This window comes from Canis aureus, chromosome 10, assembly GCF_053574225.1.
Source record: "Canis aureus isolate CA01 chromosome 10, VMU_Caureus_v.1.0, whole genome shotgun sequence".
Classification (NCBI taxonomy): domain Eukaryota; kingdom Metazoa; phylum Chordata; class Mammalia; order Carnivora; family Canidae; genus Canis; species Canis aureus.
The window spans coordinates 17,146,137-17,167,370 of NC_135620.1; the positions used below are offsets into that span (position 1 = coordinate 17,146,137).

The 21,234-nt window shown below is 40.3% G+C and overlaps 1 protein-coding gene across 8 annotated transcripts in view; it reads left to right on the plus strand.

Moving 5' to 3' along the window:
• GRAMD2B (GRAM domain containing 2B) overlaps positions 1–21,234 on the plus strand; it is a 110,046-nt gene that overhangs the window by 43,640 nt on the left and 45,172 nt on the right. The window contains exon 1 of one of the 8 annotated variants that reach the window (XM_077911469.1): positions 20,770–20,788. The exons of the other annotated variants lie outside the window; for them this stretch is intronic. The gene's annotated coding sequence lies outside the window, so the exon portion shown is untranslated. Of the gene's footprint in view, positions 1–20,769; positions 20,789–21,234 lie in introns of those variants that run through there. 8 annotated transcript variants of the gene reach the window in all.

Genomic DNA, 21,234 nt, shown 5'->3' on the forward strand with positions numbered 1-21,234 from the left:
ATCTGCCTTCAGCTCAGGTCATGATCCCAGCCAGGGTCCTGGGTTCCTGCTCAACAAAGAGTCTGCTTCAACCTCTCCCTCTCCTTCTGCCCTTCCCCCTGTTCATGCTCTCTGTCTCTCTGTCTCCCAAATAAATAAAATCTTTTAAAAAAAATATAATAGGGGTACCTAGGTGGCTCAGTGGTTGGATATTGCCTTTGGCTCAGGTAATGATCCCGGAGTCCTGGGATCAAGTCCCGCTTCGGGCTCCCTGCAGAGAGCTTATTTCTCCCTCTGCCTATGTCTCTGCCTCTCTCTGAGTGTCTCTAATGATTAAATAAATAAAATCTTTAAAAAATTTTTAAATAAACTTAAAAAGAATCCTAGTGCAATGCACACATATATCACAATTTTTAAAAGAAATTTTAAGTGATTAAAAAAAAACAAACACCAGAAGCCCTAGGAAATGATGATTTGAAATCTGACTTCCATGTCTCCTGAAGTGTGATCCTGGCCAGTTACTTAGCACCCTAAATCTCCCTTTCATTATCTGTAAAGGGGAATACTTAAGTCAGCTGTTTTGTAGATGTTTGCTTTCAAGTTTAAATGAGAAAGGTAAGAAATTCAGTTCACCTGGTGTCTGACATTGTGAGCTCTCAATAACTGTTCGTCTTCGCTGCTGAGTCTGGGACATGCTTGGGGTAGAGGTGGGAGGATGACATAAAAGGTCATTAAATTAGTCCAGATTCAACAGGCCTAACTCTGACAGTCACATGCCCCTGTATTATATTCAGGGAGCCTCTGTTACATCAGCGGGACCTTGAAGACCCTCGGGATAGCACTGGAGCATTTCCGTGAAACCAACATGGAACCTTGATTTTTAGTTTATGCTAAGAGGCTCTCCTCTCATAACTGTCTAGTGACCTACCAGCTTATTTAAGTATTGCTTACTGATTTGGTGTTATCCCATCTGTTGTCCAGTACTGTTATCTATGAGCCATTTATTTTCATATCCTGCTTCCTGGCACTGAACTTTTATCTCGTGGCTTCTCATCTTTATTTATTTTTTTTAAAGATTTTATTTATTTATTCATGAGAGACACAGAAGAAGAGAGAGGCAGAGACACAGGCAGAGGGAGAAGCAGGCTCCATGAAGGGAGCCCGATGTGGGACTCGATCCCGGGTCTCCAGGATCACTCCCCGGGCTGAAGGCGGCTAAACCGCTGAGCCACCCAGGCTGCCCGCTTCTCATCTTTGGACTGCCCGTGGTTTTCCATTTGCTCTCCTCCAGTAGAACTCTCCCTCACCATCTTTCTAATTCTTTAAATGCTCAGCTCTAGGCATCTCACACATTTTCCAGTGGTGTAAAGCAGAGGTTCTAGAGAGAGACCCCTCCACAACCACCCTAATGACTGTTCTTTCTCCTTAAAGGAAAATGGGTGCTTTTATCTCAACCTAAATTTCATTATTTACTCCCATAAGAGAAGTAGAACCAACTTATACTGCATTCGGTAAGGGAAACTAATTCATATGCTGTCATTGGTCACTCCATGTCCCATTTAGAATGGGACATGATGTCTCTAGAGGCAGATTATTTTTAACAGGTTTATTGAGATATGTATTACATATCAAAATTTACCCATTCAGTAATTTACAATTCAGTAATTTTACTGAATTTACAATAAGATTCCCTTAGGCCCATTTATATTTAATCCCCATTCCTAACTAGCACCAGGTAACCACTTGTCTACTTTCTGTTTCTACAAATTTGCCTTTTCAGGGCATTTCATATAAATGGGATCATATAATATATGGTTTCTTGTATCTGGCTTCTTTCACTCAACATCACATTTTTGAGGTTCATCTGTGAAGTGACATAGGTCAGCAGTTCGTTCCTTTCTATTGCTGCATAGTATTCCACTATATGGATATACCACATTTTGGTCTTTCTCTTAATTTGTTCATGAGCATTTGGGTTGTCTCCACTTGTTGGTTATGATGAATAATGCTATACATATATGCATGCAAATCTTTGTGTAGACAGATGCTGTTCTCTTGAGTATATACCTACAGGTGGAATTGCTGGGTCATATTGTAATTCTGTGTTTACCTTTTGGAGGAACTGGCAGACTTTTTCCAAAGCCGCTATACCATTTGAGGTTTCTTCGAGCAATGCATGAGGGCCCGTGGTGTATGTAGATTTCAGAGAAAATGCCTTCACAGTGCAGGGAAACAGACTGTAAGCACTGTAAAGGTAGATCAGTGGCTTACACCTGTGACATAATGAATATCTGTTGACTGCCGACTAAGCGACGTTCATACTTAGGACATTGAAAACGCCTCCAAATTGCGACGTTATCAAAGATGTTAACAGATGTTACAATGTTAACAAAGATAACTCCGGATGTCATACTTAGGTACATTTTTTACAGCCTCTTAAAATTTTGCATGTAACGTTTATCTCTGTTTTTTATGACCGAATAATACAAAGAAGACATTTAAAAATTGGACCATAATCTCCCCCATTTGTGTTGACATGTTTTAAAGCAGTATGTGTATAAGGTTAGAAAAATAAAACAATGAAAGCTATGTACAAAATGAAAAGGGAGAGCTTTCTTCCTGTCTCCCACGTGACATTTCCTTTTCTCAAAGGTAACCACTTGCTAAGGTTTTTGTTTTGTTCTTATGCTGTTGTCATGTAAGGCCAGAATCAAGTTGTTTTTTGGTTTGATTTGTCTTAGCATATCCACCTCCCAGTACGCGTCTAAGTAAGTTGGACTTGGTGAAATGAAAGACCACGTGAGGATTAAGTGTGATCATACAGTACTTGGGCTGCCTACCATAGGAGAGCTCAGTGAATGGCAGACGGTGTTCTCATAAAGCACTGTTTTCTCAAACTTCCCTACAAAATAGTTTCCTACCAATAAAGTGGCCTCCTTGGTTTTAGGAATGAAGGATGAATTAACCCATGAGAACACAATTTTCTTATGTGGACCTTAGCAAAGTGGTGTAAAGTGGAGGGTCTGATTTCTGACTGAGCCATCCTCAAGTTATCTACTCCTTTTCTTATCTCTTCTATTTCCCTCTCTTAAATGAAGAACTCTAGACAGGCTTCTGATCAGATGAGGTAGCAATACCTGTGCCACTGTGTAAACAACTGGATGGAGGTTACAGTAGTGATGGGATGTGTTTAAGAAAGAAGAGGTGGAGCAGATGGTGGAGATAATGAAGTAAGGAGATGGGGAGAGAAGAAAGTTAGAAAAACTCAGGAGGGATATTGAGTTATTTTGAAAAAAGAAAGAAAAAATGCTTATTTGCCTTAATGTGTGTGATCTTCCACTTGTGTCCTGGCCGATGTTTCTCCTCTTCTCTCCATATGGTCTTCTGCATCCTGTTGGTGAAGTCTCTGGTGCTGCTAGGGGTAACTGATATTCCTTTTCTTCCCTCATGGAAATCCTGATCTGTATATAAATATTGGTATTCTCTTAAGTCCATATATATCAGGTTTATGATTATATCCATATTTGTTATCTTCTGGGTTTTTCAAATTATATCTTCCATCTTATGCAGTGAGTTGAAAACTGGGAAGAACCTTACAATTATGCTAAAATTTGTGTCATTTATTATTAAGGATTATTACCTGAAGACAGTGATCTTGTGATCCTACAGATTATTTGAAACCCCTTGGGACACCTGGGTGGCTCAGTGGTTGAGCGCCTGCCTTTGGCCTAGAATGTGATCCTGGAGTCCCGGGAACGAGTTCCACATCAGGCTCCCGGCATGGAGCCTGCTTCTCCCTCTGCCTGTGTCTCTACCTCTCTCTCTCTCTCTCTCTCTCTCTCTCTGTTTCTCATGAATAAATAAATAAATAAAATCTTTAAAAAAATTATTTTGAAACCCCTACTGTGTACTGCTATAAAGGCTGTATTGTGAATTGAGTTGCTGTATATCATCAGTGGTGAAAAACTAATTCATCATGAGAACTTTTATTATCACTATATTGTTTTTATAATTCATTGGAAAATAGCACCTCATTTGATCCTAACAACTTAAATATACTACATAACATATAGTGTGGTCTTCTGAGAGCATATAGGAATCATCAAGAATATTATCCTTTCCTCTCATAATAAAGTATATAAAGTTGGACTAGTTTTGACATGAAATTGATAGATTTCTTACACTTGTTCTTGATTTGATAAGAATCTTTCCAAAAACTTTTGCAAAGAATCATGACACCTTTGTTGAAATCAAATACAAAAATCACAAAACATCAGACCTTTCATCGGTACCTGAAATGAAAGAATAACTAATGGCATATGAGCTAGGAGAAAGGCAATATTTAACAACTGATAATGACCAGAGAGATTCGCTCATGTCCTCCACTGACAATGAGTAAGTAGTTCTGTGTATTGGGCACTATGTTGGGTGTCATGGCAGTCACTACAATGAAGAACATAAGGCCTTTACCTATAAGGAAAATAAGAACGGAGGAAAGGAATATTGTAAGGTTTGATCTTTTTTCAAAGAAGAGATGAGGTAGCTTCAGAAAATACATTAAAGCTTAGATGAGATGAGGTGATATTGTTTTTTGCTAGACACCATTCAGAGTGCTTTTACATATATAATATAATGAAGTAGGCACCATTATTAATCACATTTTATGCAGAATAGAGACTCAGGGACTTGCCCAAGAACATAATAGCTGTGGAAGTATTGAAGCTAAAATTCGAATGCCCAAGCAGTCTAATCTGAACCAGCAGCCTAAGTTCGTTTATTTACACAGTGTCACTAGATTTAGGGAGAATAAAGATACAGAAGGCAGAGTACCTTCCATGAAGAGTCTGTGCATCTTGTAACTATGGTAAGTCCATTTTCTCAACTATAAATCCAAGATTCCTTTCCATTCAACACTTCTAACGTTGAAAGGATTTCTAATGTTATGCAGAGGACAGAGGGAGCATCTTTAGCTAATTCTTGGGCACTGGGACTTTCTGTGTGGGTGGTCAGACAGGTAGCACTCTGACACCTCTGCTCAGACCTGACCATAGGGACCTTGGTGGTTGCAGTTTCAGCTTTGTACTGTGATGTGTGTAACATTCATAGATTCCAGTTTTTAAAAACCACAGTGGGGTTCTTTTTGCATAAGCACAGAGTGTTTCTACAAAGTAATGTGACTGCTTTGTTTTAAAAACATGTGAATGTTGTCTCTTTAAAAGTAGTCACCAAAGGAACTCAAGAACTTTTCCAAAAATGCTGCAATTGCACAAAATCTTTTTGAAACTCTTCTTGCAGAGTTACTTTCAAAGCCTGGAGCCCATTCTTTGAATAGTCATAAGGTTGGCAAATCCTTGTCCTTTGAGAATGAGTTCAATTTCTGGAAACAACCTGAAGCCAAATGTGCTGAATAAAGTGGATAAGAATAATTTAAATATGTTTATACTACTTTTGGATAGGATCATTTTTGATCCCAAAACAAGGTGTGACTATAAAATAATAAGACCAAGTTTCTAGTGATACTTAAAACTAGTTTCTACATTTCCAAATTCAAGTTATTACTTTGTAACTTCATTATGAAAACAGGAAAATGTTATAGTTATTATTCTATCCTAAAATCATTTTTCAGTGTTTATAATATATCCAGGTAGGTGTTAGATATATCATAAGCATTGAGAAAATACATTGAGTATGCAGATAATAACATGTGATATCTGTTTGTTGAAGTGTATTCCCAGTGTATTAGGGAAAACAATTTGTGAAAAACTTTGCCTGAGTTTAGACAGTGAAATAAGTGAAGTTCAGCTGTCACAATCTTCCTGTTATTATTATCTCATCCTTTATTACGCATTAAGGAAATTTGTATGCTAATTACATTTTTTTCAAGCCCTATCAGAGCTTTACTCTAGGTGGACTTTTTTCACCCATGCGGCATCACTCCTGTGACTTTTCCATAGGATGGCTATCAATAATCAGCATGAAGCTTTCCATTTTTCTCTAAGTGTCACCTGTTAGTTAATATCTGTGAGATGATGGGTGTACTACCTGTTAAGTCCTAGAGCCTTCTTAAAGACAAGCGTATTTTCTTATTTCTGATTTTTGGTCCAAATGGATTTATTACCATAGCAGTTTTATCTGAGATCTGATATTTATGCTATAGTCTTTGGTAACTTGTACGTGCTATGTCTCTGCTCTTCTATAATCCACTAGAACTCAACAAACATGTCCCTACCACTTATGCTCTGCTGGGCATACAAGGCTAAATGACATGTGTGCCATGCCTGTAGAAGCTCACAGTCTGGGGAGGAGAGAGTGGGGTATGGGCGCACACTCATAACGAATACCATGTGACGAAAATTTCACAGTAGTCATCTGCTGCTAAGGGGAAGAGAGATGTAGACAATTTGTTTTCCTTGAGGTGAGCTGAGGTAAGAAGTGATGTTTAAGTGTGGTTGAGGGGCAAGAAGGAATTTGGCCTCAGATGAAGGGAGAAAACTATTCTAGGCAGAAGGAAGAACAGAGATAGGTTGCTTGAGAGTTCAAAATCATAGTTTTGACACATATATAAAGGGCTCCTGTGGCTCAACTGGCAGGAGCTGGGAGAACTAGGGAGACTGGATTGGGGTCAGACCTGGAGCCCCCATTTAGAATGCGCTTCCTTGCTTCGCTTTCTTCACTTCCGGCTTTGGCTCTCCTACTGATTCTTTGGAACTTTAGGGAAGTCATTCATTCTGGTCTTCACTTCCCTCCTTTGTAAAGAAAGAGAGCTGAATGACCTGATTTGTTAGACTCCTTCCAACCTGAAGAGTAAGAGTCTTTGAAGAAACTGTCCTACTTCTCTACACTCTTCTGTAGCCTTTGTGTAATAAATTCTGTCAGACTGAACAAACCTAGGAAAGCTTTTTGAATACGAATACATTCCTTGCTTTCTGACTTGGTTTTGGCCTGTTATTACAGACTGAACAAACCTAGGAAAGCTTTTTGAATACGAATACATTCTTTGCTTTATGACTTGGTTTTGGCCTGTTATTTTTTTTTCTTTCATTCCCTAGGTAAACTTATGTCTGGTTAAGGCAGTATTGCCACTGGGAACATACCTAAACTGTCATTCATGTTGCATTTGGACATCCCTGCTTTGCCCTTTGGCTGCAGCTGAGAGGGTCACAGTGCTTACTGGACCAGTCATAGTAGAAATATCTACCAAAGGAACTTCATGTCAAACCTATAACACAAATGGAGACCAAACTTCTTGTCAGTAGAATTGCAAGCTTCTGTCCCTAGTTCAGGTCTGAAAATAATGATATATCGCACCCGAAGACAGATGACAATTTAAGGTTCAAAGACTTTTTTGCTCTGAAATGAAGTTGGGGCATATTTGCTGATCACTTCAACTTAATCATTATAGAATTTTAAAGTGCTTTATATTCTTTTTTTTTTTTTTAAGATTTTTAAAATGTATTTATGAGAGACACAGGGAAGCAGAGACATAGGCAGAGGGAGAAGCAGGCTCCCTGTGGGGAACTCAATGTGGGACTTGATCCCAGGACCCCCAGGGATCATGATCTGAGCCAATAACAGACACTCAACACTGAGCCACCCAGGTGCCCCTAAAGCACTTTATATTCTTTAAGGACTCTTAATTACACCAGTAGTTGAACTTAACACACATATTCTGAGGGCTCACTATTGCTAGGTACTATACTGTCTACCCTGCAAGTAAAATAGCCAGTTTTTTAACCATTAGAATGGATTTACTCAGGAACAGCAGAGAAACTGCAATCTGGGACAGGCAAGCTATAGCAAAAGCCGCAGGCAAGTACAGAGAACAAAGGAAAGGAACATTCCTTTACAAAGGAAAAGGGGGAGTTGGGTGGTGCTGTCATAAACAAAAAGGCCATTGGTGTAAACTGGGAATTTGAAATATAGTGGCTTCTCATTGGCTGATTGGTGGCAGGCTCTGATTGATTGAGCTGTTGCCAGGTAAGGAGAAAATCTTCCTTCCTTCCACTGTGATAGTAAAGCAGGCTTTTTCCTTTTGGGAACGCAAGGTCTATCTCTCTCAGTTGGGTCTGCAGAGTGGGGCAACTAGTGGTTCAACTTTGAGTTCCCTGCCTTCTGGCCTCCTGACTTGATTTTCCATGAAGTTTCCTTTATTTGGTTTCAGAGTACCATGTTATAAGGATTTTAGGTTGTATTAGACTTGGATCCTGCCCTCTAGACCAGATTTCACTATAACTTGAACACTATCTTTTTTTTAAATTTTTTATTTATTTATGATAGTCACAGAGAGAGAGAGAGAGAGAGAGAGAGGCAGAGACACAGGCAGAGGGAGAAGCAGGCTCCATGCACCAGGAGCCCGACGTGGGATTCGATCCCGGGTCTCCAGAATCGCGCCCTGGGCCAAAGGCAGGCGCTAAACCGCTGCACCACCCAGGGATCCCCACTTGAACACTATCTTAATATAACATTAAATATGAATTTCAATCTGTTGTGATAAATAAGAATATGTACAAGTTATTTTTAAGAGAATAGCAGAGGAGAAAGTAGCTCAGTGTGGACTCTGAGTAAGTAATCATGAGAATGGTTGGGATTTTCCAATGGAGAGAAGAGTAGAATCCCAAAGAGAAAGCCTTAGGAATAATTTTATGTTAGAATGAAGGACAAAAGAAGAGGCCCTAAAGGTGATGGAAAATAAGTGGCATAGCAGAACACAAAACAGTAATAAAATTAAATGCATGGAATAGAATCATGAAAAACATATCAAGAGAAGGAGACTCTCCGAGATAGCAGGAGCATTTAGCAACACAGAGACCCCTGGAGAACTCTGCCAGAGTAATTTTGGTGGAGCATTGGAAATGGAGGTCAGATTGTAGTGATTCGGGTTAATGGGAAATGAAGAAGCAGACACTGCACGGGTAGGCTTTAGCTTCAAGAGTCCACAGAGAAATGAAGGGAAGAGGGGTGCCTGGGTGGCTCAGTTGGTTAAGCATCTGCCTTAAGCTCAGGTCATGATCTCAGGCTCTGAGGATGGAGCCTCACATCGGGCTCCCTGCTCAGTGGTGAACCTGATTCTCCCTCTTCCTCCTTCTCCCTACTCCCCCCACTTGTGCTATCTCAGTTGCGATCTCTGTCTCTCTCAAATAAATAAAATCTTAAAAAGAAGAAAAGAAGTGAAGGAAAGAGAGGGAGGTAACTAGAGGAAGTGAGGTCAAAGGGAGATGTGTTGTTGTTGTTTTTAATTTAAATTCTAGTTAATAGGGATGCCTGGGTGGCTCAGCGGTTGAGCATCTGTCTTTGGCTTGGTGTGAGCCCAGGGTTCCAGGATTGAGTCCCTCATCGGGCTCCCTGTGAGGAGCCTGCTTCTCCCTCTGCCTATGTCTCTGCCTCTCTCTCTATCTCGTATGAATAAACAAGTAAAATCTTTTAAAAAAATAAAAAATAAATAAATTCTAGGTAATATCAGTACAAGGTTTTGGTTGTGTTTTTTTTCCCCCATGCAAAGACATTAGAAATTTATTTTGAAAAAAGTAGAAAGATATTGACCATTCTGGAGCAGTTACACGATCAGAACTGGGTTTTTATCCCCACATCTGTTCATGACTGAAGCTGGACCAAGACTGTCAAAGAATCACTAGATTCAGAAGCAGAGCCTGTGTTTGGGAACTGAGGGCTTAAGGCTGTGTATGGGCTCAGAGATGAGCCTTTCTTTGTCTCAGCTTCATCATGGATGATATGTCCATTTATTCTTTTATTTAAATTCAGTTAATTAACATATAGTTTATTATTAGTTTCACACATAGAGGTCAGTGATTCATTAGTCTTATATAATACCCAGTGCTATGACATCACATGCCCTCCTTAATGTCCATGACCCAGTTGCCCCATCTTCACGCCCCTCCCTTCTAGCAACCCTCAGTTTCCTATGATTAAGAGTCTCAAAAAAAAAAAAAAAGTCTCATAGTTTGTCTCCCTCTCTGATTTTGTCTTGTTTTATTTTTCCCTCCCTTCCCCTATGATCCTCTGTTTTGTTTCTTAAATTCCACATGAGTGAGATCATATGATAATTGTCTTTCTCTGACTGACTTATTTCACTTAGCATAATACCTTCTAGTTCTATCTATGTCATTCCAAATGGCAAGATTTTGTTCTTTCTGGTGGCTGAGTAGTATTCCATTGTGTGTATATATATATGCCACATCTTCTTTATCCATTCATCTGTCAATGCACATCTGGGCCTTTTCTATAGTTTGGCTATTGTAGACATCGCTGCTGTAAATATTGGGGTGCAGGTGCCCCTTCAGATAACGACATTTGTATCTTTGGGGTAAATACCCAATAATGCAATTGCTGGGTCACAGGGTAGCTCTATTTTCAAGTTTTTGAGGAGCCTCCATAACTCTTTTCCAGAGTGACTGCACTAGCTTGCACTCCCACCAACAGTGTACAAGAGTTCCCCTTTCTCGGCATCCTTGCCAACATCTGCTATTTCCTGACTCGTTCATTTTAGACATTCTGATCCAAATGATGTGGTATCTCATTATGGTTTTGATTTATATTTCCCTGATGGCATGTGATGTGGAGGATTTTCTCATGTGTCTATTGGTCTATTTGTATATCTTCTTTGGAGAAATGTCTGTTCATGTTTTCTGCCCATGTCTTGATTGGATTATTTGTCCTTTGGATATTGAGTTCGTTGAGTTCTTTTTTTTTTTGTTTTTTTTTTAAGATTTTATTTATTTATTCATGAGAGACACAGAGAGGCAGAGACACAGACAGAGGGAGAAGCAAGCTCCCATTAAGGAGCCCAAGGTGGGACTCGATCCCAAGACTCAGGGATCATGCCCTGGGCCGAAGGCAGACACTCAATCACTGAGCCACGTAGAGATCCCAGGTTCATTAAGTTCTTTTTTTTTTCCCCCCATTAAGTTCTTTATAGACTTTGGATACTAGCCCTTTATCAAATAAGTTACTTGCAAATATCTTCTCTCATTTTGTTGGTTGTCTTTTGGTTTTGTTGACTATTTGCTTTGCTGTGCAAGAGCTTTTTATCTTGATGAATTCCCAGTAGTTCATTTTTGTCTTGGCTTCCCTCACCTTTGGACACGTGTCTAGCAAAAGGTTGCCGTGGCCTGGGTCACAGAAGTTGCTGCCTGTGTTCTCTAGGATCTTGAAAGATTCCTGTGTCATTTTTAGGTCTTTCATCTGTTTGGAGTCTTTTTTAATGTATGGTGTGAGGAAATGGCCCAGTTTCATGCATCTGCATGCATCCAATTTTCCAAACACCCATTTGTTAAAGAGACCCATCTTTTTTCCATTGGATATTCTTTCCCACTTTGTCAAAGATGAGTTGACCATAGAGTTGAGGGTCCATTTCTGGATTCTCTATTCTGTTCCATTGAGCTATGTGTCTGTTTTTTTGTGCCAGTACCAGACTGTCTTGATGATTACAGCTTTGTGATACAGCTTGAAGTCTGTCAGTGTGATGCCACCAGCTTTGGTTTTTCTTTTTCAATATTCCTCTGGCTATTTGGGGTCTTTTCTGATTCCATACAAATTTTAGGATTCTTTGTTCCAGCTCTGTGAAAAAAAGTTGATGGTATTTTGATAAGGATTGCATTGAATGTATAGATTCTTCTAGGTAGAATAGACATTTTAACAATATTTGTTCTTCCATTCCATGAGTGTGAGACATTTTTCCATTTCTTTGTGTCTTCCTCAATTTCTTTCATCCTTCTTTCAAAGGATGTCTTTGGTTAGGTTTATTCCTTTGTCTCTTTGACTCTTTGGTTAGATTTATTCCTATGTATCCTATAGTTTTCGGTGCAATTGTAAATGGGATCAACTCCTTAATTTCTCTTTCTTCTGTCTCATTATTAGTGTATAGAAATACAACTGATTTCTGTGCATTATTGTTATATCCTGCCACTTTGCTGAATTTCTGTATGAGTTCTAGCAATTTTGAGGTGGAGTCTTTTGGGTTTTACACACAGAGTTTATGTCATCTGCAAAGAGTGAGAGTTTGACTTCTTTCCCTATTTGAATGACTTTTATATCTTTTTGTTGTCTGATTGCTGAAGCTAGGACTTCTAGTACTATGTTGAACAACAGTAGCAAGAGTGGACATCCCTGTCACATTCCTGACGTTAGGGGAAAAGCTCTCAATTTTTCCCATTGAGAAGGATACTTACTGTGGGCTTTTCATATATGGTTTTTATGATACTGAGGTATGTTCTCTCTATCCCTACACCATGAAGAGTTTTAATCAAGAAAGGATGCTGTACTTTGTCAAATGCTTTTTCTGCATCTATTGAGAGGATCATATGGTTCTTGTCCTTTCTTTTATTAATGTAGTGAACCACCCTTGCAGCCCAGGAATGAGTCTCACTTGGTCATGGTGAATAATCCTTTTTAATGTACTGTAGGATTCTAGTGGCTAGTATGTTGGTGAGAATTTTTGCATCCATATTCATCAGGGATATTGGTCTGTAATTCTTTTTGGTGGGGTCTTTGGCTTGGGGAATCAAGGTAATGCTGGCCTCATGGAGTTTGGAAGTTTTCCTTCCATTTATATTTTTTTGAAACAGCTTCAGAAGTATAGGTATTAATTCTTCTTTAAATGTTTGGTAAAGGGGCACCTTGGTGGCTTAGTTAAGTGTCTGCCTTTGGCTCAGGTCATGATCCCAGAGTCCTGGGATCGAGCCTACCATCGGGCTCCCTCCTCAACACAGAGCCTGCTTCTCCCTCTGCTCCTCACCCCACTCGTGTTCTCTCTCTCTCTCTCAAACAAATACAGTCTTTAAAAAAAAAAAAAAAGTGTTTGGTAGAATTCCTCTGGGAAGCCATCCAGCCATGGACTCTTGTTTTTTGGGAGTTTTTTTTATTACTCCTTCAACTTCTTTGCTGGTTATGGGTCTGTTTAGATTTTCTATTTCTTTCTGTTTCGGTTTTGGTAGTTATGCGTCTCTAGGAATGCATCTGTTTCTTCCAGATTGCCTAATTAGTTGGCATATAGTTGCTCATAATATGTTCTTAAAATGTTTATATTTTTATATTTCTTCAGTGTTGGTTTTGATCTCTCCTCTTTCATTCATGATTTTATTTATTTGGGTCCTTTTTCTTTTCTTTTTGATAAGTCTGACCAGGGGTTTATTGAACTTATTAATTCTTTCAAAGAACCAACTCCTAGTTTTGTTGACCTGTTCTACTGTTCTTTTGGTTTCTTTCATTGATTCCTGCTCTAATCTTTATTAATTCTCTTTTCCTGCTGGGTTTAGGCTTTATTTGCTGTTCTTTTTCCATCTCCTTTAGGTGTAAAGTCATGTTGTGAATGTGAGACCTTTCTTTTTTCTTGAGAAAGGCTTGTATTGCTATATACTTCGCTCTTAGGACTGCCTTTGCTGCATCCCAAAGGTTTTGAACAGTTGTGTTTTCATTTCTATTTGTTTCCATGAACTTTTAAAATTCTTCTTTGACCTCCTGGTCGACCCATTCCTTCTTCAGTAGGATGCTCTTTAGCCTACACATATTTGAGTTCAAAGCCCTTGTTTCCTTGATTTTCTGCTCAGATGATCTGCCCATTGCAGTGAGTGGAGGATTAAAGCCCCCTACTATTGTTGTATTATTATTGATGTATTTTTTTAATTCTTTATAATTGTTATTCTGAACTCTAGTTCCGACATCTTACTTATACCCATACTGATTAGGTCCCTGGCAGTCAGTACTGCCTCTTGTTCTCTTTTTTGAGGTGAGTTTTTCCATCTTGTCATTCTTGCAGAAAGTGGTCACTTTTCTATTTGTAGAATTGCAGCAATTCTTTTCTTAGATCTCTGGTTGAGTTCTCATGTCTTCAGAGTGATTTGATAGCTACCTAGCTGAATTCCTGGGACCAGACAAACTAAGGTCTCCTACTCCTCCACCATCTTGCACTCTTCTCAAGGTTTTGGTTTTTAAATGTGATGTTGTCCATAAACTGCAAGAAAGCCAGCAGAGAGGGGAAAGATGAAGATGGAGCACAAAGGTGGAATGCTAGAACAAACCCAGAGATATGGGAAAATAGGCTTGAACATCACTAGAAGAGTGCCCTGTCTTCTGAAACTGGGAGAACACACAGATGCAGTAGGTACAGATACCATTGTAGGTCAGGGGAACACATATGGGTGTGCTTCTCTGAATACTTCAGTTTTCTGTTTTCTTAGCTAAGTCATGATGTGGGTCTTTTCATCCAGAGGTATAGGTTGTGTATGGCTAGGCACTTGATGGCATGGAGAGTATTTAGAAAGCAGGCTGAGGGAATAGGAGGAGAGGATGGCCAAGGGTTGCTGATAGTCCCATGACAGCAGCATTAATCCACAGTCAGGGCTCATATTCCCCCTTTAGCAGTGCTTACAGCCCAGGGTTGAGAAAGTAAAAAGACTGATGTTGAGCTGAGCTTGGGGTGTTGATGCTGGCAGGAGGACTGGTATATCCAGAAACAGAAAGTGAATCAGTCACAGAGGTGATCTGAGCTGCTTGAGGAAAAAAGTCCAAACGGCATTGATCAGCCTAGGAGAATATGGAATATCAAAGATTGTTATCTGTGTCTGAGGCCAAAAAATACCTGTGGCAGGAGTGGCAGGGGCAGGAGCTAGAATGATAGAAGATTACAGGCAGACAGCTGGAGAGAGCCAAGTGGTTGGATGGCATTCACGTGAACATCGAAAGATCTAAGTTTCAAAGTTCTCAAGAAAGGGAAGAGGTCCGTATGTTGGAGAGTGTAGGCAATAAGGAACATTAAATGCAGCTCTGTCAAGACTAACCCACAGGAGGTTGGACTTCGTATGCTGAGTAGAACTGAAAATAGACTTTATTTTTTAAACTCCAGGGGACTAACACAATTAAAAATAAGAATAGTTAATAGGTTGGCTGGTCATCAGAAAATATTTTAATCAATTACCTATCTTACCAACAGAAACAAATATAAAAAACAAATTGGAGGAAAAAGTACAGACAAGCAACAAGAAGTATGAAATAACCAGAAATAAGTTTAAGAGGACTTAAAAACAATATAGCTACTACAGGAGATAATTAATAGAAAAGTTTACCTTGTTTGAAAGGAAAACTTAACATCATAAAGATAGTTGTATTCCTTATATTTTAAGTTCAGACTGAATTTCAGTGACTCTCTCCAACATTACAGACTGAATCTAAAATTCCTCTGAAAGAATAAGCTTGTAGAACATCCAGGCTAAATCTAAATGGTAGAAGGTAGACTCGTGGCTTATGACAGATTCTCAAGCTCTAGGATTTAACTTCAGCACATCTTACCTGTTAACACCCGATCTCATCGCCAACCACCTTATTTAAGTGATTATTTACATTACTCATAATTTTGAAACAAACTCATTCAAAAACTCTATTTAAAGCGTACTTTCCAAGTTATATTCAAATTTATGCATTGTAAAACAGAGATTTTCATGTGAGCCTTGTGTTTAAAACCCCTCTCTAAACATTTACTTGAAATCTGCTCTGGTTTAAGACCTTGAACATAACTGGTGTCCCAAAATCCATTGTTGTCCTTTTTCTTCTCTTTTTAAAATACATTTTAAACAAATTAACATATGTGATTAGAACAAGCTGATGGTAGTAAAACCTTGACCACCACAGATCATAGCAAAAAAATAAAAGAAAAATCACTAGTAATTTTATCTCCCAAAGAAAATTCAAACATGATTTGTATTTTGATTTTCGATAATGCATTTAACTAATATAGAAACTTCATTCCTGAGGGTGGCATTACATATTCATCATTAATGGGGATTATTTTTCTAGAAGTACTGGTTTGTGCTGATAAATATACTCCTCTTTCCCAGCCCACATTAAAGGATCACTGGGTCAAAGAATCAGACATAACTGATTTGCTTCTCACTTGGCCTAATAATCTTTGGCTTCGTTTACATTCACCTCCGTAGTTTAAGTATTTTAGTGGGTATAAAACTGAAATCTTAAAAAGGTTTGAAGTAGGGGCACCTGGGGGGCTCAGTTGGTTAGGCATCCCACTCTTGATTTCGGCTCAGCTCATGATCTCAGGGAGGTAAGACTGAGCCTTAACGGCAGGCTCCCCACTCATGCCTAAGATCCTCTTTCTCCCTCTACCTCTGCCCTCCCTCTCTAAAGAAAAAAGAAAAAAAATGGCATGAAGTAGAATGTTCATTTAAGAATGTTCATTTTTACAGCCCACCCACCATCTCCCAGGTGGTTCTGACATATAAGGTGCTTAGGCCCCACTTTCAGAATCACTAATTTATGGAGTTCACAGACAGATTTTACCAGAAACCATATGGCTCAAGCCTACCTAAAATGGCCTGTTGTGGAAGAGAAGAAAGTGCTTCAGCTTTATTTGTATTCTCTGTCCTGGTTTTGGTAAGTGCTGTTTCAGTCTGTGTGTTCGAGTCTTAAGCCAGGCTCCCATTAATTAGTAAGAAAACCAGGCCCTCCAGGCAAAAACTTGAGGCTGTAGAGCCTGCTCACTCGCACTCTCTTTCCCATCTTCCTCCTCTTTTGTCTCCAAAGACCCCCTTTACCTGGACACCTACTCCCTCCCAACCTCCCCTCCCCCCATGAAACCAGCCTTCTCTCAGCTGTGGTGGGAAGATGCCACCAGTGACTTCATGTGTTGGTATTACATTCATAACAGTAAGACTAGAGACAGATGCCTTCTAGTACCCCCTCCCCGGTTCTAGCTTACCTTTTTATTTTATTTTTATTATTTCTTTTTCTGGCTTACTTTTTTAGAGATTATTCCAAAGAGATGTAGGGGTGCATAATGGGGTGGGGACTGGAGGAGCAAGCAGGGATAGTGGGGAGGAGATTCAGGTCTACTACAAAACAGGCTACCCATTATCTCCCATGATTAGCCAACTTTACTGTGCAAGTAGCTGCTTTTAAAATTAGCTAGCCTTCAGCTTAGAAAATACATTTCCTCAGCATTCTTTCTAGGATAACCTGATAGTTTGGTATGTGAAGCCTTTCAAGGAGAGGGTAGCTCTTTTTCATGAACAGGACTCTAGGGTTTTTGTTCTAAGAATTGGCAAGAACTAACTTCTTGCAAAGATAAAAGGGCAATTGTCATTTGTGGTATATATTTATGATTGACAAAGTCTGAGCACCAAGTACTTTTGAGAGAGAGCTGATCATTGCACCTAGAATGCCGTATTTTGTTTCAAACCCACATACTGCTTGCTTTTTAGATGCTTAACTTTCCATCATTTTTTTGTGCCCAGGAGGGCTGACCTAATCCTACAAATTCTCAAAGACCAATAAGTGCATCTATGGAAAAGCCTAGACAACTCCCAAGTACCAGCACAGCCCAAGGCCTCACTGACAAATGGGATTGATGAGCCAGAGGAAATGGCTCACACCACATGTGTCTGCTGAGCAGCACGTTTCTCTCAAGAACATCCCTTGGGTGTTGAAAGGCAGGGGTTGGGGGATGGTAGAGAGGAGCAGGTGCAGCATGAGCTGCAGGCAGGATATGAATGTGGCACTAATATCCCAACTCCTGTCATGAGGGCTCATCCAATTAGATACATTTTGCTCACAGTGACAACCAGCTTCTTGATGACCTGTGTAATTGCAAGTCTCTTTTCCTTCATCCCCAAGAAGACCTAATTTGGCCCAGGTGTTGGGATTAGGAACTATTTCTGTTTTCCCCAGAGTAGCCAGAGCAACTAGGCCCCCCCAAAAAAGAGAGTCCAGAACATGAAGATATCATAGGGTTACTTGCTATGGCCAAGCCGGCAACAGCCTTATATACTGATGCAGGGTATGTGAACTCTTCCAAATCCCCTGTTGGATAGTCCCAATATCCAGCATGTGCCTAGAGATGATTTATTTCACTCTAACCCTATGTACTGGAAAAATAATTTTCCCTCTACTCCTCTGAGTCTTTAGCTGAGTCTCCCATAATAAAAGGTAGATTCACAAGAACACTATTAACATGTTTACCTTATGTACACGTGGGAGATAGCCAGGGAAGTATGAGTAACTCAAAAAGAGGTGGCTTTAGAAGTTAGTATTAAATACCATCTTTATAGAGAAGGGGGAGGGAGGATGTGAGCCTCTCAGAGGAGAGTAAATGATTTTTAGGAAAGAAGGGCCTGAAGAAGAATAGGCAGGAGATATGACAATTTATGACAGATTGTCGGTGTGGGTGTGAACTTCTAGTCTATTCTTTGGTGATGAGTCAATCCTTTGTGGTTGATGAAACTCCCAGGAAATTCCTTCTGGAGAATCTATCTTTAGGCAGGGAAGGGACGTTCAGAGCAAGCCTGTCTGTGCATTTTCTCTCCTTTATTTTTTTTTTTTTTTTCTCCTTTAAATGCCTACAGCTCAAAATAGACCACATACCGAAGCAGCATCTTTTGGGGTGATATGGCCTACTACTCTTCAATAATAATAATACACAATGCTAATACTTTCCCTAAACAATGGATTTCACTTTTTAAAAAAGATTTTATTTATTTGTTTGTTTGTTTGTTTGTTTATGAGAGAGCATGAGTAGGGGGAAGGGCACAGGGAGAGGGAGAGGGAGAAGCAGACTCCCCACTGAGCGGGGAGCCCCATGGAGGACTCCATCCCTGGACCCCAAGATCCTGAGTTGAGCCGAAGTCAGACACTTAACTGACTGAGCCACCCAGGTGTCCCTCACTTATTTTTTTAATCAGTGACAGTTGTTAATCCTTTTGGGGTTTGACGTTGATACTGTGTTTATTTTTTTTTGTATTCAACTTACAGATGCAGTGATAATATAGGGATTTACTTCAAAATAAGTGGGAGTTGGGAGGAGAGGGAGAGACATAGATGAAACCAGATTAGCCATGAGTAAATAATCATTCTTTTGTCTACTTTGTATATATCATAAAACTTTCATAGTAAGTAGTTGGAATTTTTTTCTAATCATTTATGAAAAGAAGTGGGAACTTTTAATTACCCAGCCAGCTGTGATATAAACTAAGTATTAATCCCCCAAAATAGATCAGCCTGAGTTTTTCTAATGAGATCTAGGACTGATCTTCAAACATTGTCACTATTCTCTTTATGAACACCACCTAGCTTCATTAGTCAAACAGAAAATGCATATACTACCATAAACTTCTTTCCTCCAAATTTTTAAAAATGGAAAAAATATTTTCTAAATTAAAGCATGATAGGACAGAGAGCAGCTCTATGCAGTGCAGGTTTGTAGTACATGCTGTGGGAGGGGGGGACCCGGAGTGGAGGCAAGAAAGCTTAGGCTCTCATTCAGACACTGAAATATGATAAACATCCCTTAGGAAGATGCCAGTCCCAGAAACCATGCATTGGGCTGCTCTTAGGAAGCCACAGATCATGTAACAGATTCTTTTCCTTGAGCCTTATCCATTTCAGAGGTGTAAAATGAAGAAAAGCAATCTTGTGTTCTTCCAGTTTCTTGGAATCAGCAATATCTAAGCATTGCCCTTTAGACTCTTAAGAAAATAAAGCCAACTAAGGTGTGATGGCCTCTTCCAACAGCAATGATGAGCCCATATGGGCTTGGTGAGGCTGACGCCACTGCCTTTCACCCAGTTTCCTGGAAAGAAACAGTAAAGCTTCCTCGATGGAAATGTACCTTCTTGACCCACAAATATTTGCTGTATCATTTTGTCAATCTTTGCCTGGAAGAACTGGAAGGGCACACCATTGCCTCACTAAAACCACCCCTGACTAGTTTGGTCCAGGTTTGCCAGAACAGGATCCACCCCCTCTCCCCCAGCAGAAAATTTCTCTGACCTTTCCCATGCCAGTCTTCCCAGGTCCAGGAATCCCAAGTGAAGTACGTCCCTTCCTGTTGCTATTTATGCTGTCTGGTGTAGCCAGAAAGGGCTCTGGGCTAGAAATCTGAATGCCTGGCCTCTTGAGGGCTGATTTATGGAATGTGAAGTACTTCAGGGAAATGAGGAGAGCACTTAAGGGATACAGAAAACCGTGGACCCTGCCCATCAGGAGCTTATGGCCCAAGGGGGGAAAAGACAAGTAAACTGTAGCTAGTCACAATTTTAAAACAAACCCCTCATTAAAGCATGCGGTTGTCTTGGCAGTCATACCTTATAGGGTGCTGGGAAGGAGCATTTTATTTTATCTTTTAAAATTTTGTTTATTCATGAGAGACACAGAGAGAGAGGCAGAGACATAGGCAGAGGGAGAAGCAGGCTCCCCACGGAGAGCCCAATGCGGGACTCGATCCCAGGACTCCGGGATCATGACCTGAGCCAAAGACAGACGCTCAACCACTGAGCCACCTATGCATCCCAGGAGGAGCATTTTAAAAAGAAGAGTCAGTCCTTAGGGCACACAAGGAACTGGGCAAGGTTCTCTATAGGATGAGGTCCCACCAAAGCTAATCTTGGAAAATAATCAGTGCTTGCCAGGCCCAAGAAAGACGGCTTAGGAAGCCCAAGCACATGATTGGGGCAACATGGCAGGAGGTTAAAATCCAAAGACGGAGGTTCCAAATTGCAGAGGGCCTCCCTAATTCATCTCCAGCTGCATCCTGGAGGCGCTGGAGGTCCGGAAGGGTTTCAGTGGGGTGGGGGTGGGGAGATGATGTGACTGTCATACCATATTGGGGTTTTTTCAAGATCACAGGGTAACGTGATCTTCCATACAGAGGAAGTGAGATGGAGGAAGTGTCTCTCATAGCTCAGATGAGGTAGCAAGGTAGAGTGGGGTCCAGGCAGAGGACATGGAGGACCCCAGTGAAGCCAGAAGAACCAGGAAAGAACAGGCAGGGGCGTAACTGGAAAATATTAAGAAGGTAAATTTCACAGGTCTTGGTGTCTGAATGAGTTTGGTGGGAAACCGATAATCAAGGTGTGGGAGTAATGGGGGTTCTAGGCACTCAGATTATTGTGTAGTCCCTCAGGGCCCTTCCATAGTTTCCTTACTTGTGACATATGGATAATGGGTGTCCTATACCCTCGCCTCGGACAGTTTTCACGAGGGCTGGTATGGGCCCATGCACGGCGTGGGTGTGCATGCTCTTTGAGAATCGCAGTGCAAATTTAAATCATTTGGAAAATCCTATATGGGGTGGCAAAGGAGAGGGCGGAGGCAGAGAACAGGTATTTGGTGAAGCAATATATTTTCAGCACAGGTAAAGAAGATGCATATCTGTGGTGGGAGAAATTAAGAACAGGAAATAAGGATGTCAGATACAAGATTTGTTAAAATGTATTTCGGGATCCCTGGGTGGCGCAGCCG